The sequence below is a fragment of the Pinus tabuliformis genome, chromosome 4_2 (assembly GCF_031772625.1).
Source record: "Pinus tabuliformis cultivar Carrire ecotype Pingquan chromosome 4_2, CPIR1, whole genome shotgun sequence".
NCBI lineage: Eukaryota > Viridiplantae > Streptophyta > Pinopsida > Pinales > Pinaceae > Pinus > Pinus tabuliformis.
The window spans coordinates 243,004,700-243,022,561 of record NC_142304.1 but is presented as its reverse complement, the minus strand read 5'-3'; the positions used below and the strand labels follow the sequence as shown (position 1 = coordinate 243,022,561).

At 35.2% G+C, this 17,862-nt stretch overlaps 1 pseudogene; it reads left to right on the top strand.

Annotated features, from left to right (window-relative positions):
* LOC149168938 (ABC transporter G family member 39-like) overlaps positions 1-17,862 on the top strand; it is a 38,136-nt pseudogene that overhangs the window by 11,075 nt on the left and 9,199 nt on the right.

Genomic DNA, 17,862 nt, shown 5'->3' with positions numbered 1-17,862 from the left:
CGCTCTGATGTCCGAACTGTCGATAGAACGGACTGGACTATCAATTTTACCTCCCCATTTTTTAATTAAATATTTTTAATACATGTATTTATTTCTTTCAACTAGTAAGTCCATAGGTTAAACATACCTTTAAAACCATCGGTTTTGACTTCCTTTCTGAGACTCAACCCATCGTTATGCCGAATCATTTCTAACATTTCTTTGTACGAATTCTAAAAATATTTTTATTCTTTTCCGTTCATTTGTTCCATACTAAATGTATTTTTAACGTTATGACTTTTAGTTAAATATTTTTAATTTCAGCTTGAAGAATCCTCTTTTTAAAAAATTTATCGTAAAACTTATTTATTATTTACCACAAATTCTAGAAATACTTTTACCGCAGAGCAATTATGATTTTTATTGTTTTCAACAAGTTAGAATATTATTATTTTATGCTCCTTTGTTCAATACTAAATGTCTTTTTTTTTTTAAATTATTTTGACATAACGTTATGACTTTTAATCAAATATTTTTAATTTGACATTGAAGCATTCTCTTTCCAATTTTTTTTGTTTAACTTATATATTATTTACTGAAAAAAATTATATTTTGTTTCATGTTTATATCAATTTTTATAATATTAAAATAATCTTCAAATTTATAATTTTTTAAATAAAAATTATATTATATTAAATTTATTTTAATAAAATTTAATTTTAGTAATAATTAATCAAAAATAGAAACCTGTATCGAAACATCCTCTACTGATCCATTCATCAAACAAAATATAAAACCCTGGTTTTAGCATGAGGACTTATGAAATCACTTTGTAATCAGCAAACTTCGTTTTGATTAAATATGTTATAAAGTGAGCAATACCTACGTATGGTTAAGGGTCCGTTGGTCTACGTCGAGTTATTTCAATACAACTTTTCTTTGGAAGTATGGAATAATTAAGAGTATGCACATTTATTTAAGATATTACAATTTTAAATTAATAAAAATATAAGAGTATATATGCTTTCAAGGAGGTTTTATACGGATTGTAGATTTTTGGGTTTTCTTTACAGAGAGGTCTTTTAAACCAATGCAATACTGTTTATTTTGAATGGCTATGTAAAATATTCATTAAATTAAATCAAGCACTCTGCAACTTATAAAATATGGTACAATAATATTTTTTGCCCCGGCATAGGTGACTTCGCGGAAAGACCAAGAACAGTACTGGAGCAGGACACAGGCATACCACTACGTTTCAGTGAAGGATTTTGCAGATGCATTTCAATCTTTTCACGTGGGGATCAAACTAAATTCAGAGTTGTCAGTTCCCTACGATAAAACTAAAAGTCATCCTGCGGCTCTTTCTACAGAAAAATACGGTTTAAACAAAGCAGAACTTTTAAAAGCATGCTTTGATAGAGAGGTTTTACTCATGAAGAGGAATGCCTTCATATATATATTCAAATTCGTTCAGGTAGTCAAAAATGGCACGGAAAGATACATAGTGTTCTTGCAACTGAAATGCATTAGATTTTCATCCTATATTTCTTAGTTCTCAAGGGATTTGGTACTTCTTCTGTCAGATAACTGCCGTCGCTACTCTGGCTATGAGCATTTTTTTTCGTACAAATATGCATCACAGTAATATGGACGATGCGGAAATTTACTTGGGGGTGCTATTTTTGGGTCTTATCATGAATATGTTCAATGGACTTCCAGGAATTGCGATGACGACTGCAAAGCTTCCGGTGTTTTACAAGCAGAGAGATTTCATGTTCTACCCTGCGTGGGCATACTCGCTTCCAATATGGATTACTGGAGTTCCATCTTCGTTAATAGAATCTGCAGCGTGGGTATCTATTACGTACTATACAGTTGGTTTTGCCCCAAATCCGAACAAGTAAAATACTTTGTTACTCTTGCTATTTCCATTCTTCAACAAAGTTAAAATTGTGTAGTTCTCTGTATCTTCAATTTTCCGCAAAACTGAGCTCCATTGTACAGTTTAGGAATATTTGATGAACAAAAGGCACACCAAACACAGGAATTATGTAGTGTTGGAAAGGCAGAGTATCTTAAACACAGATTTACACACAAAATATATTTTTGAACATAAATTCACACACAAAATACACAAGCTGCGACTCTTTTATTGATCACATAAAACATGATGATTACAATAAACTGGGCGAAGGGTATTTAACATTTTCCAACTAGTGACTGGACTAAAATATCTTGACATGCAACCACACACTTAATTCAACTATGACTTAAACTTACAACACCTAAGTTTCTTCTATGAAACTCAAACACGTATTTTGCTAATGATTTATCTTTTCATTAAACACATTATTCTTAGATAGTGCAATCAATGAGGTGTTGTCACAATATATTATTTTTGATTCTTGTTGTTTTTGCTTGAGTACATGAAATACTAGCTTGCTCTTTTGATGAAACACATTATCGTTGGATAGTGCAATCAATGAGGTGTTGTTACAATATATTATTGTTGATCCTTATTGTTTCCATTTGATTACATCAAATACTCTTTTTAGTTAGACTACTTGACATGTTGCTGATGTTGATGCTACATATTTTGCTTTTGCTAATGAAAATATCACAATGGACTACTTCTTAGATTTCCATGAAATCACACACGAACCAAGATGGAACACATAACCAGAAGTGTCTTTCCTATCACCCAAATTTCTTGCCAAATCACTGTCTGTATATCCAATCAAATTCTTATTTTTTTGTGTTGCATACATTGTGCCACAATCTCTACTTCCTGCTATGTATCTCAGAATTCTTTTTCCTGCACTCCAATGTGTGTCTTTTGGAGTCTACATAAATATGGAAATCAAACTCACTCCTTACATAATATCCAATCTTGTAACTATGAGATACATGAGGCTGCCAACTAATTTTTTGAATAGAGTTGGATTGACATCCGATCCTTCATCATCCTTGCTTAACTTTGTACCTGTTGCAAATGGTGTAGGGACATGTTTGCAATTTTCTATCTTGAATATTTTCAACAATTCTCTGACATATTTATTTTGACAAATAAAAATTTCTTTTTTAGAATGCTCAACTTTTATGCCAAGAAAATATTTCACGAGACCAAGATCTTTCATCTCAAATTCTTTCATCATGGCTACTTTAAATTCATCTAACTCAAAATCACTTGTAAAAATCATCCCATCAACATATAAGGAAACAATTAAAATTTGTCCATGCTCATTTATCTTTGTGTACAAGGTAGGCTCAATGTTTCTCCTGCAAAATCGACTCTTAATCATGTAGCTATAAATTTTGCTATACCAAGTTGTAGGCACTTTCTTTAGTCCATAAAGCACTTTCTTCAACCTGTAAAATTTATATTTGTTACCTTCAACTTCATGACATGGAGGCTACTGAACATAAATTTATTCTCTAGAATTCCATTCAAGAAGGTTGATTTGACATCCATTTGATATATTTTCCACTTGTTTTGAGTTGTTGTGGCTAAAATGCTCTTATAGTATCCAATCGAGCTACTGGAGCAAATGTTTCTCCAAAATCTATTCCCAGTTGCTGCAAGAGTCATTTTTCTACAAGGTGCGTTTTAAATCTGGCAATTTCAACTTTCTCATTCATCTTTGTCTTGTACACCAATTTTACACCAATGAAGTTTTTGTCATTTGGTAAATCAACCAAATCTCATGCATTATTCTTTTCAATAGCTTCAATTTCTTCATCGATGGCTTGCAACCAATTTTCATATTTGATTGCTTCTTCAATCGAAGAAGGTTGGAATGACAACAATGCAAAATTTGAACTAAGATCTAAATCATAATAAATATCTTTTAGACTTCTCATCTTTCTCTTAGCATTGTTTGATTCATCATGTGATTGACTGTTAGGACAACCTCGATCGCTTGATCTGCTTGAAGATCCATGATGCTAAAAAATATTCAAGTCCTTGTTGGTGTGTCTCTATTTGGTGTATTCACTTGTGATTCTTGTTGCTCATTTTCTGCAACATCATCTTCTTCCATCAGTGGCACGTGTGCATCAACTATTTTTTCTACAGCCTCATTCCATGAATCTTGTTCTTGGAACACAACATCTCTACTAATTATGGTCCTCTTGGTGACAAGGTTATACAATTTGTAATCTTTTGATTGCTCACTATAACTATTAAATATGCATTTTTCATTTTTATCATCCAACTTGCCTCTTTGTTCTTTAGGTACATGTGCATAAGCTACACATCCAAATAATTTGAGATCAAATACGCTGCAAGACATACTTGACCATGCTTGTCCCGGTACTTTATTCATGACACTCTTTGTAGGAGATTGTTGATCACATAAATAGCACATGCGATAGCTTTTGTCCAATACTCATTAGACAAGTTTTGGTCTTTCAACATGCTTCTTTCCATATTCATAATTGTCCTATTCTATCTGCTACGTCATTCTGCTGCGATGTGTACCTAGTTGTTATCTGTCTTCTGATTCCATGTTCTTTGTAGTAATCATGGAATGCCTTTGAATCATATTCTCCACCATGATCTGACCTTAATACCTTGATCTGTCGATCACTTTGGTTCTCTACTAAGGATTTGAATTCTTTAAACATTGCAAATGTTTCATATTTCTTCTTCAAGAAGTAAACCCAAGTCTTTTTACTATAGTCATCAATGAAAGTGAGGAAGTAACTACTCCACCAATCGACTGTGTCCTTATAGGTCCACACAAGTCTGTATGCACTATCTCAGGAGGTTTCTTTGTTCTCTATGCAACTTCCTTTGGAAAAGTCTCACGGTGTTTCTTTCCCAACATGAAACGCTCACAAGCACTAGTAGGTTATTTGATGGGAGGTAATCCTCTGACCATCTGTTTCTACTGTAACAATCTTAAACCATAAAAGTGCAAGTGTCCGAATTGAAAGTTTCATAGCCAATAATCATTAGAATGTGCAACTGTAAAATAATTGACTTGATTGTTGTAATTCATAATTAGAGGAAGAGTATGTTCCTTGTCATCTGCACCTTTGCTATCAGTGACTTTCTTGGGGGCTTGTCATATATGACACATTATTGACCTTGAAATATAACGTTGTATACTTCCTGTGTCGATTGACCAACACTTATCAAATTATGTTTGAGACTAGGAACATAATATACCTCTGATATTTTCTTTGGCTCCCCCGCTTGGTCATATTGTTGACCACTCCTTTGCCATCTACATCCATAGTCTTGTCAGCCCCAAATTTTACCTATCATTTGACAGATTGATTCAAATTTGCAACCAAATTATTGTTGCCTATCATGTAGTTACTGCAACCATTGTCCAATAGCCACACATTATCAGAAAGTTCATGCATTGTATGGCAAGCTAGGAACATGGAGTAACTACTCTTTGTAGTGACATTAACTCTCTTGGTTCTTAATTTTCTATGTTTTTCATGCAATCACGAGCATAGGGACAAATTTATTGCAATAATAACATCTCACCTTTGATTTGTCAAATCTTTGATTATTGCTGAAGTTTCTGCAGTAGCTTCCACTTTCATATTCATGCTCTTCTCATCCATCTCTCTAACTACCATATCTTCTGCCTTATCCTCTGCCTATCGATCTACTTTTGCGTCGACCTCTGTCTCTTAAAATAGAAACCTGGCCTTTGAAAGCGGTTTCTCAAGTGGAATCCTTATTTCTATCTATCCTTGCCTCATGTGATAGAAGTGATCCCATCAACTTATGAACTATAAATGATGCCAAACCATTAGCTTCTTCTATGGCTGCTACCACAACATCAAATTTGGTAGACAAAGATCTGAGGACCTTCTCAACCACTATTTGATCTTTATTTTCCTCACCATAAATTTTTAACTAATCTATGACAATCATGACCCGATTGATGAAAGAATCGATGTCCTCTGTCTCCTTCATCTATAGACTTTCAAAATCTCTCATACTATTCTGCAACTTAAAAGTATTGACTTTGTTCATACCTTTATAGCTTGTCGTCAATGTATCCCATGCCTCCTTTGTTGAAGATGTGATCATAATTTTCTCGAACACTTACTCGGTCCACTCCTTGCTGTATAAGCTTCAATGCTTGTGCATTCTTCCTGTTGTCTTTTTCCATTGTTCCCTCTCTACATTAGTGAGAGTTTGTTCTTTTTCTTCATCTTTAGGTTCTGCAAACCCAAATTAGACATAATCTCAAACATCATAAACCTGCAATGTGCTCGCCATCTTAATGGCCCACACATCACAACCCACTATAGTTTTCTGAGTTTGTAAAAAAAACAAAACCACGTGACTTTCTAGAAACCACGCTTTTGTGACTTTCAAAAGGAAAGCGTTAACTGCGTATTGAGTCACAGCTCCACGACGTTTATTAATGGCCTCACATAAAAACTGTGCACACAATTTGAAAGGTTGAAGTTAATTGCGTGACTTTTGTATTGTGTGAAATTTGAACGTTTTTTAATAGGTTGAAAAATTTGTAATTATTATTTTTAAAGGTTTTTCTCTTTTTTAACTTGCTATGCAGTCACCAAGAATCTTCTCATCCTCTACTCATCCTTCCTTAACTCTGATACCAATTTGTTGGAAAGACAAATGAGCTTAAACACAAATTCACACACAAAATACACGATTACGGTTCTTCTATTGATCATACAAAACTTGATGATTACAATTGCGTAAAATATCTTGAAATACAACCACACACTTAATTCAACTATAACTTAACTAGTCTTGACTCAATGGTTCAACACTCAACACTCACTTAATCGCAACTCCTAGTACGGATGCAATTAGCTTATTTTAACATGAAGTAAGTTTCGTTATAGATTGTCAAAATCTTATCGAGAAATAAAGGTGATCCCTCACCTTTAAAGTGTTTTTTTTAAACATCTCTCATCTGCTTTATAAGTTACTATGTGATATTTATTGAATGGTTTTGTCTTATATTTCATCGCAAAATCTTACCAAAAAACCATCTAATCCATGAAATGGGAATTTAAACGAGTTTTTATATAGGTTTTTTGGACAGTTTTTACTCTACGTCGCCTTACATCAAACAAGTCTGGGACTCTTTGGCTTCATAGCTGGTCTGTCACGGAATCTTATAGTCGCAAACTCTGTGGGTGTTTACGCGCTATTGTTAATGTTCGTCTTTGGTGGATACATTATATCAAGAGGTATTTGTTTTTGAAAACTAATAGATTATATGTTCATCGTGGGAAGCTACTGGTATCGAAATTTATGAGATTTGGTAGATGCATGAACTAAAATAACATATTAATGAAATAAAGTTGTAAAGTTGAAGTGTTTCCTATTATGATTGTCTCACCAAAGCTACAAAAATGTTTCACAAAATTGACAGCATATTAATGAAATAAAGTTGTAAAGTTGAAGTGTTTCCTATTATGATTGTCTCACCAAAGCTACAAAAATGTTTCACAAAATTGACATCAATTTAAAAATCTATAATTTTTCGGGTTTGTATTTAAATAAAATTATAATTTTTATTTTTTTTAAATAATTAATTTTTATAAATAAAAATAATAATAAAAATTAGTTTAATCCAATTTAATTTTTAAAAACTAATAATATTATTAAATTAATTAACCCTTCAATTAAGCTAACTCACTAGTACATGAAATCTTTTTTCAAGAAAGGAAAAAGTTTTCATAAACTAATAATATTATTAAATTAATTAACCCTTCAATTAATCTAACTCACTAGTACATGAAATATTTTTTCAAGAAAGGAAAAAGTTTTCATTATAAATAAAGAAAATAGATATGCATATTTTTTCCACTTATATCTTGATACTTCAAAAACGGATATATCACGAATATATTATCCTTCTATTATTATTTGGTCATTTCGGTTCTCTATACTTATTTTTATTTGATTTATTTATCAAAGTTATTGTTTTTCTCTTAAAAATAAAATACAGAGCACAAAATACAAAGTATATTTATGTGATCAAAGTTATTACTTCGCTCATTGTATTTTTATGTAATCATGTTCCAAAAAATAATTGTTTATCCCATTGGGTTATGTAACAAAACATATCTCATCATAGCATGATGTGGTTAGACTTTCGTATACTTCCTTAACCAAAAGTTGATTATTGTCTCATTCACACAGTAGCTTTTATTCTTTTTTGACAATTTGTGTAGCTCATTTTTTTTATTATCTAAAGATGTGTAATATGGAAATCTTTCTTAAGTCAATAATCAACATCATGATCTTATTTGTCCAGTTGGAAAGCACATGAGTCTCCAAATTATTCTTTTCAGTAGCCCAATCTATTACAATATTGGAGCTTCCATGGAGTACAATTTCCTCTACAATAAGTGTAGTATAAGAGACCCCATAATCCAAGTTCTAACAGTGTAGTTATTCCTTTACCACTATACCAATGGAAACAGGAAAAGAACTCAGACACCAAATATATGGCCATGTCACTATCACAATGCTCAAATGATGTGGCCGAGTCGAAAAATCTCAGTCGATATACTGCCCATAGATCCATAGCACACTGGATGTTTTATGTTTCCTTGATCACATCAAATCCATATTCCTTATATTATGTCCAAATCCCACTGCGATGTTTTGTGGTTCCTTGATCACACGAGAACCGTATTCTTTCTAGTATGTTGAAATCCTAGCACTAATCCTCTTGACATCTGGCTGCACCTACTTAGAAAATGAAAGCCTTTCTTTCCCTCAATATTCCCCAAAGGTCAAAGGAAGGCAAAATCCTGTGTTTCTTGTATTCCACATACCACTACCTAAGACATAACCCAATGTCTGTCATTTCCCAATTTTCTATGATATTGAACAAGTTAAGCAACCCAAGTCAAACCAAAATCGAAAAAGGCAATTATAGGAAAAAGTGATTTACATCTTCTCTTTTTGCTTGGAATAGTCTACACCTTCATTGGCTATGTATTCCCTCTTAATAACGTTTTTCCCAAATCAAACTTATGTTGTATGTCACAACCCATATGAAATATTTAAGTTTTTTTAAAGTTCCATCAAATCTAAAGTGTTGTGAGTTAAGTCCTATATTCAAATCCCTGCTTTCCCATAGGATTTTTGTTGTGAGTTGGCTTGGTCTGCTTAAAGGTATAGTGGTAACAACATGAATGGAACCCATGTCATATTAGCACTCTTCCTGTAATAAAAAATTATATATATTAAATTATTACTACTATTTTTGTAATATATATATATATAGATATATATAGTACTAATGCAAGAGTTGAACCTTCCAATTCATTAATCATAAAATAAAGTACATAGCATACATAAAAACTCTCATGGTCATTGACTGTGAACATACCCCAAACAAAACTATTCGTTGCTACCTACCTCCAAACTATACCTTTCTCAAAAGAAAAATATATGAGTTTGGACATGGATTCAAAAATAACCCATGGTTGTCTGCATATAAAGGCAACACATTCGCCTAATTTCTTAAACTTTGGTACAATCTCCCGAGATAAACTTTTCCCACCAAACCTAGCCTTCCTCTTTAATCTCGACCCATGAACCTTTCCGTTTGATCCAATGGCTATAGACCAAATCGCACTGATGAGCTGCTTGCCAATTACCTCAAGGGACCGCAAACCTGCACGAGCGATCTGATTTGTTAAATCACAATGAGCCATCTAATGGTGGAGATTAAAATCGCGCTGGCCAACATTCATGGAAGATAACATGCAATGAGGGCGGTATTCCTTCCAACCCCACCGCCACGTGGAGCTCAATGAATGGGATCGCTCCCGAAAGGGGAAAACCGCTTCTTGCCTGTTAGGGCCACAATCACTTGAAAAATGCTCAGGCTATGGTAAAAAGAGCAGAATTAAAATATCTCTAGTTTCGTGGTCTCTGGCTATCCTCTGCTCCTAGCCATACACATCATCAATCCTTCTAGCCCCGATGCGACAAGCATTCACTGCCATCCTTCCTGCAACCCCTAAAGCCCTTCCGTTCTCGTCCGTACAACTAGATTATTTAGTGAACCAGATAATCTGGGGATCATTGGTAGAGCTCTCCAACCCTCTTTCAAAAGACCCCATTGTGGTTATATCACTGATCCAATAACTGCTAGTTAAGTGTGCCTGCCTCTATGGTTCTCTTAAAAAACTTTGTACTGTCTTCATCTGCTTGGTTTTGACACTTCATTTTAATCTATTACGAGGGAACTCTTGCCAGTTCATCGCAACCCTGTTATCTGTGCAGATCACTCCTTGATTGGCTAGAAAATCTACAAGTTTATTGGCCTTTCTTCGTACATGTGCAAAATTGATTTTTCTCAGGCTCTGTAGATGACTGTGAATCCATTGGAAGACTTGATTTAGCCTCTAGTTTTTAGAGGCTTTTTCCTGATTCATTCCCAAGCTTATTCTTTTGACCGAGTTAATGACCAACTCGGAGTCAGCTTCAATGATCGTATTTTGGTGATTTTCCTGAACCGGGATCTCAAGACATTGTTCCATGGCCATTAACTCCACCATGTTGTTGGTGGCTTTTCGTAAGTGGTCATGGAAGATAAACAGAATGTCTCCCTTGTCATCCCTTAGCACCCCTCCATGGCTTGTCATGCCCGGATTACCTTTAGAAGCCGCATCAATGTTGAATTTTAGAAAGCCCTTAGGGGGAGGATGCCAGAAGTCTAGCTCAGGATCCACAATTGAAATTATCCTTCTTAATCCCTGAGGAACGAGTCCTTGCAAATCTAGCCTTCAGAGAATCCTCTAGTCTGTAACAGAAGGGGGGTTCGAGGGGAGATTTTGAATTGTAGTACTAACCGTTTCTTTAATTTGTCTTAGGATCAAATCATAAATACACTGGGAAGATTTCTTAACATTCTTGAAGATTCTATTGTTCCTTTCTTTGCAAATGTTCCATATAATGAAGCTTCGTGTAAGTGCCCATGCTGACCTAAGAACTTCATTATCCGAAAAGTTCCTTCTCCATTAGGTAAGGGTATTGAAAATACTTCCAATCTTTTTTAGATTGTTGGAAGATTAAGGCAAAAGAATCCCATAATATGGATGTGAAAAAGCAGGTGTTGAGAAGGTGTTCCATGGTTTCCTCTTGAGCCTCACAGAGTTGGCATCTCGAAGGCCCAAGGGAACCCCTCTTCCTAATATTATCCCAAGTCAGGATTTTCCTTTGCAAAACCAGCCACAGAAAAAGTTTAATTTTCATCCAGCCCTGATGCTTCCATAGGTTTTTCCAAATCCTGTCTAGAGCATGGTGATAAATATCAAGGAGTATGAGTTTATCTTCCTTGAGATTAAAGTTCCTCTCATTGTTGTTTCCCCACCTCAGCCGGTCATGCCCCCTTGAAACTAGAATTTTCCTTTTCTCTAACATTTTCATCAGTATTTCGGCCTTAGATTTTAGAGGACTGCCATTTATGAGATCAAATTTCCTCCAATTTATCCATTTCTCAGAACTATTGGTTTGGTCCCAAAAATTCTTAACCCGAGTGAGCTCCTTAGTGTCTATCTCTACTTTGAGGTCCTCCAAATCCTCATGTAACAAAATAGGTTCTTGTTGCCATATATCCTCCTAGAATAAGGTTAATTCTTCCTCTCTGATTTCCCAGAAGTTGTTATCTTGTATTAAGCCTCTGTTATCCCAGGCTTTGTTCCAAGTGTGAGATCCTTTTATATTTCCATCCATCATTATGCGGTCATTATCTAGCTAAGAGCTCGCATATCTTTCTTTCCAAGTGATTGCCCATTGTGCTTCTGGTTCCTTTATCCATCACCACCATAATTTTACACCTAGAACCTTACCAAGGATTTCAGGTCATCCAATTTGAGACCCCCATGGTTTTAGGGTTTGCAATTTTTTTCCCAGGCAACTAAGGCCCAGTTCTTATTTTCTTCCCCCTTGCCCAAAAGAAAGTCTCTTTGTATGTTTCTCATTTGATGCAGGATTCCTTTAGGAGTAGGGATAGCTGAAAGCATAAAGATCGGGATTGATTGCAGAATAGCCTTTTTAAGGATCAACCTGTCAGCCAATTTTAATGATCTCATTGTCCATTTCCTCGTCTTGTCATGCAGCTTACTGATCATCGGCTCCCAGATACTCTTGTGTAGCGGTTTTGCAGTTAATGGAATCCCCAGGTATTTCGAGGAGAGAGGGTCTCTTTGAAAGCCCATAATTCTAGATATGTTCCTCTAAATAGCAATGTTAGAATTGAAGAAAAAAATCTTAGATTTGGAGAGATTAACTTCCATACCAGAGGCCAAGGCAAAGTCACTGAGGATTTGTTTATAAGCTAGAGCTTCTTTGACTGTGGGTATTCCCTACAGCATGGTGTCATCCACAAATTTTTGATGAGTCAGGTACTGTCCATTGTCAAAGATTTGTATACCCCTGATGTTACCAACTCCTTTTGCATGCTTGATAGCCCTGCCCAGTCCTTCCATCATGAGGATGAAGAGAAAGGGAGAGAGAAGGACACCCTGCCTGATTCCTCTGGAAGGGGTGAAAGTCTCTGAAGGAGAGCCATTGACTAGAATTGAAAAACTAGAAGAGGTAATCAAAGCCATGATCCATCTTACCCAACTTTGATCAAACCCAAAAGCAATAAGAACTTTCCTTATATAATTCCAATTCAGCTTATCATAAGCTTTGGCTATGTCCAATTGCACGATCATTCCAGATTTTCTCTTGCTAGTAAGAGAGTGCACCACTTCATGTGCTTGGATGATATTATTAAGAATTTTCCTTCCTTCTACATATCTAGATCGTTCCCTCGAAACTGTTGAATGCAAGAGGGTTTTGAGTGTATTTTCAACCACTTAAGATATTATCTTGTAAACCACATTGCACAACGCTATATGTCTGAATCTATCAGGGGTTTGAGCCAGCTCCTGTTTAGGGATCAAGGCTATGAAAGAGGAATTCAACGCTTTCAAGATGGTTGTGTGCCCCCTAGAATTTTCCACTACCTGCAGAATGTCCTGTTTGACAATATTCCGGCAAGCTTTGAAGATGTCGACATTGAAACCATCCAGGCCTGGCACCTTTCCATTCTGCATTTCTTTGAGAACCCCACTAACCTCCTCTTCACTCATAGGCTTGTAAAGGTTAAAGTTATCCTCTCTGGATACAATCCTGGGTATATGCTTAGTGAAATCCTGGATGTAGTGATCTCTTTCATAACAGGTTTCCTGTGCTATGCTTCGAAAGTGCTGGACTAGAACTACTTCTATTTCTTCATGAGACTTGAGATTATTTCCTCTTTTTTCCTTAATCAAAGAAATTATATTGTGTGCTCTGTTTGCCATGGTGGATTTGTGAAAAAATCTGGTGTTACGTTCACCTTCCTTTAGCCATTGGACTCTGGATTTTGTCTCCAAAATATTTCCTCTTGTTTGCATATATTCTCCCATTGTCGTTGATATTTGGTGGCTTGATCACTTCTTACTTTGTCATGGCCCTCTTTGATAAGGGTTTGGTTAAGTTCTTGCATTCTGCCTTCAATAATTTTTTTCTCTTCAAAGATATTGCCCAATTCATTCTTGTTCCAATATTTAAGTTGGAGCTTGATGTGTTTCAATTTTTTCTGTAGAAGGAACATTTTGGTTCCTTGAATGTTTAAATCGTCTGCCCACTACTCGGTTACGTTGCTAATGAAATCTGGGTGGGACAGCTAGATATTCTCAAATCTAAATGGTCTGTTCCTTGGGTTACCAATGCCTTGAACCTCCAGTTGTACCGGCCCGTGATCTGAGCCTCCAAAGGGAAGCACTCTTGCCACCATTTCCTTGTTGTTCAGCATAAGATCCCCTGAGATTATGAATCTATCTAATTTGGAAGGTACCTGGGACTCTCATCCTCTTTTACTGTTCCAGGTGAAAATTCTGTTATTCATTTCAATATCCACTAGCTTCATCTTATAAATAAAGGTTTGAAAAGCGAAAGAGTCTTTGCCTAGAACTCTAGTTCCCCCTTTTTTTCCGTAAGTGATCTAATCATGTTGAAATCACCTCCTAAGATCTAGGGTATTCCTACATATCTATCTCTAAGAGACTCCAGAGAGTTTAGAAGCCTGAGTTTGTCATCCATTCTTTGAGGGCCATAGATATTTGTTACCAAGTAAGTTTCCTTATCTCCTACCGGTTGAATTACTACAAATAAATAATCCTTAGATGCCTCCACATCTGTTAAGTCAATTTTTTGTTGATTCCAAAGTGTGAGAATACCTCCTACTGTGTTCTTCGCTTTGAATTCCAGAAACTCAAATCTCTTGAGCCATTTACTATGGATATCTCTTATCTTCTTAATGGAACATTTAGTTTCCTCGATGAAAATCATGTCTAGAGATGCTTGTTTCATTCTATTACTCAGTAACCTTTGTTTCCTTTTACTACCAAGACCCCTAATATTCCAAGAAGTGAACTTCATAATTAAAGGTTAGTAAAGGAGTAACTGGATAGGTCTTGCACCTTACCTGAATCTAGCATTAGCTTTCGACATTCCATCAACAGCTCATTCTGCATTTTTCTGCCGCTCTTCTTTCCTGGGATTCTAGGTGCTAGTCCTGTTATATTTTTCATCGTTTTCACTCCTTTGTTGCCTTGTCTATCTTTTTGTTTTAGTCTGTCCACCCCTTTATTCTGGGTTTTCCATAAAAACAACTGCTAAACCATATTGAACTCCTTTGTAGGTAACGAGTCTAACCCTTCTTTGGTTCCTTGATTCAAGAAGTCTTCTAAATCTAGGTTCTCTTTCTCAAGAATTTCCTGGAGTTCATGGTCCTCCATTTCCATCTCGCTTTGGGTCATTTCAAGATCCATATCCTGTTCTACATCACTTATCATAAATTCTTTTTGCTTTTTGTTTTCTTGTATTTGTTCACTGTCTTCTGCTTTCTCCTCCTCCACTAGGCTTCCTTCCTTTGTTTTATCTATTTCTATTGGACCTTCGTCTGCTTCGAGGACTTGGAACATGTTCTGGTTTGCTTACTGCCCTACTACTTTACGGGTCTTATTCCTCTTTTGCCTCCTTTTCCTTTGTGTTCCACCCTGAGGAAGCTTTCTGAATCATTCATTGTATCAGCTTTGTTTTTGCTCTCTATCTTATTGAGAGAGCGGTATCTAAACATATGTCCATCCTCATGACATTTGCGACATTTGAATGGAATATGTTCATAATCTACCGTTTGTATCCATTCTTCATCGAAAACTTCCAGAATAACCTCATCCAGCAAAGCTCCAAAGAGATCCATCTCCATGCATATTATGGCGAAGGAAGTATACTTTCCCCTTCTAGTGGCCTCATAAACTTTGACAAAATGCCCTAATAAGCTGATAGAGATTTCGTTTTCCAGTAATCAAGATGTAGAGAATAGAGTCTTACCCAGACTGGGACCCAAGTAAAAGTTTCGTGTTCCAGGACAAAGTTCATGATCAATGGTCACATATAGAGGCCTGCTGCAGCATAAAAGTATGACCCTCCTTCAAACACTCTGTCCTTATCTTCAATATTTGCAAATACTACAGTGAAAAATCCCTTTGACCCAAGATTTAAGTCAATGCTGTCTTTCCATTTCCAGTGGTATTTAATCCATGATTGTAAGGCTTTTTCATTGGGCCACAACCACATTAATTTACAAATGATTGCATATGTTTGCATGTGATCCTTGTGCGCCTGCAGCACCGGGTCATTTAAAATGACTCTAGGAATTACCGCTGCATTGGGTTTGCATGGGCCTATGTGTGCTTTGTCTTTAGTGCCTTGTTCCTTGATTTCTTCCTCATTTTGCATTGCATTATTGTGCTTCCTTGACTTAGTTCCCTCCTGCTTTTCTTCCTTGCTTCTATCCCTTCCTTCTATCCCTTCCTTCTAAAAGCTATCTATCATTTTCCATTGATTTTTTTCTCTGCTGGCCACATCTTGCTTGTAGGAGGGAGATGAGCTCCCTCATGTGCGTCTTTTCATGGAAGACTGCCTCTGTAACAATTCGACACCCTAGTTTTGCTTCCTACCTCCTTCCGCTAGCTTTTCAGGACTTAGTTCTTAATAGCAACTACAATCACCACGCCAATCTTTTATATATATATATATATATATATATATATATATAATTATTACCACTATTTTTTTTAAGATATATATATTAAATTAATTTACAATTCAAAGTATTTTTTAAGAGAAGGTTTCAGATATAAAATAGTTTGGAATTCTGGATTCGTTTTTCAAAATAAAACATATTATTTAATTATAAATTTCAGAATTATTTGAAAATTGTGGATAGAATCAGAATAAACGATTTTCTTCTTTTAGATTTTGTAATTTGCAATCTAGTTATCTTAAGTAGCACCCGGCTCTTTGCAATCTTAAGTAGCACATGGCTTTTTTTTTTAAGGTAACAAATTTGATATGCAAATAAATAAATAAATAAATAATCGATTAATATTTACTAAAACTATAATCCTATTTACTAAAACTAACATCTTGTTCACACTCTTTTGATACAAAATCTTCATGGTCTACTCCCCGCCGCTAAAACCTTTGAATTTATTAAAATCTTATTTCCTGTCATTTTAAGCTAAGATTTTCTACGTCAGCAAATGAAATCCACTTCTTTTTCACTACTCTCCCAAGCTGAAAAAACCTTTGAACTTAATAAAATCATACTTCCTGTCATTTTAAACTATTTTTTCTGCCTCACCATTTTTTTTAAATGTTCCTTTACTGTTACAAATTTTAAATTATAATAAAAGTTTTTTAACTTGTATTAAACAGAGGATATTAAAGGATGGTGGATATGGGCTTATTGGTCGTCCCCTCTTGCCTACGCTCAAAACGCCGTTGCAGTAAACGAGTTCCTGGCAACAAGGTGGCAGCAGGTCTGACATTATTTTATGCAACATCCTTACCGGCCGCAAATCACTTCGCCCCGACCAAAAAGTTCATTTAATTTGTGTTATGTTCTGATGCAGCCAAACAACCCTATTGGAATGGAATTGTTGAAATCACGGGAACTTTTTACCAATAACCACTGGTATTGGATAGGAATTGCAGCGCTAATGGGGTTCACTGTTATGTCTAACATCTTCTTCACGCTGGCATTGCACTACCTGAACCGTACGTTACGTTCAACTTCGGTCTTTCCAAATAAAGTTCAAACACGTAGAGCTTTATCCTCTTTCAGAACAGTTAAAATAATTAATTAATCAATTAATTACTCTCTCAATTCAAAGCATTAATGTGCTTCACTATTCTCCACTTTTTCATATATTTCGTTGCAGCCATTGGAAAGCCGCAGGCAATAGTTACTGAAGACGAGTTAGAAAAAGATGAAGAACGGGAAATGCAAAACCTTCCAGTAAATAGATCAACTTCTTTGTCGACAGAGCGTTATCATGAAAACCAATCTACTGGTAACATTCTTCTTGAGATTGAAATTTATTTTATTAGTTGAACTCATTCAATTACAAATTTTGAAAATATTTTAAAATTTAAAGAATAATAGTGAACACAATTAGATTAAATTTCAAAATATTTCCAAAATCTGCCTATATTTCAGTTCGCTGGCTTTTCAGTTATCAACTTATCAAGAAATTTAAAACACTGCAGGGAAAAGTAGAGGGATGATTTTACCATTCCAATCACTGTCACTGGCATTCCACAACGTCAACTACTATGTAGACATGCCTGCAGTATGCTCTCTTGGCCACCAGATTCATGAGTTCAAAAATAATTTAAAAAGTGATTTTGATTTATTAATTTCATATCAAGTTGAAGTTATGCGTACAGCATTTATTACGTTTGTGTGTATAACATTAAAGGATTTTTATTTTGACGTTTCTCAATGAAATTATTAC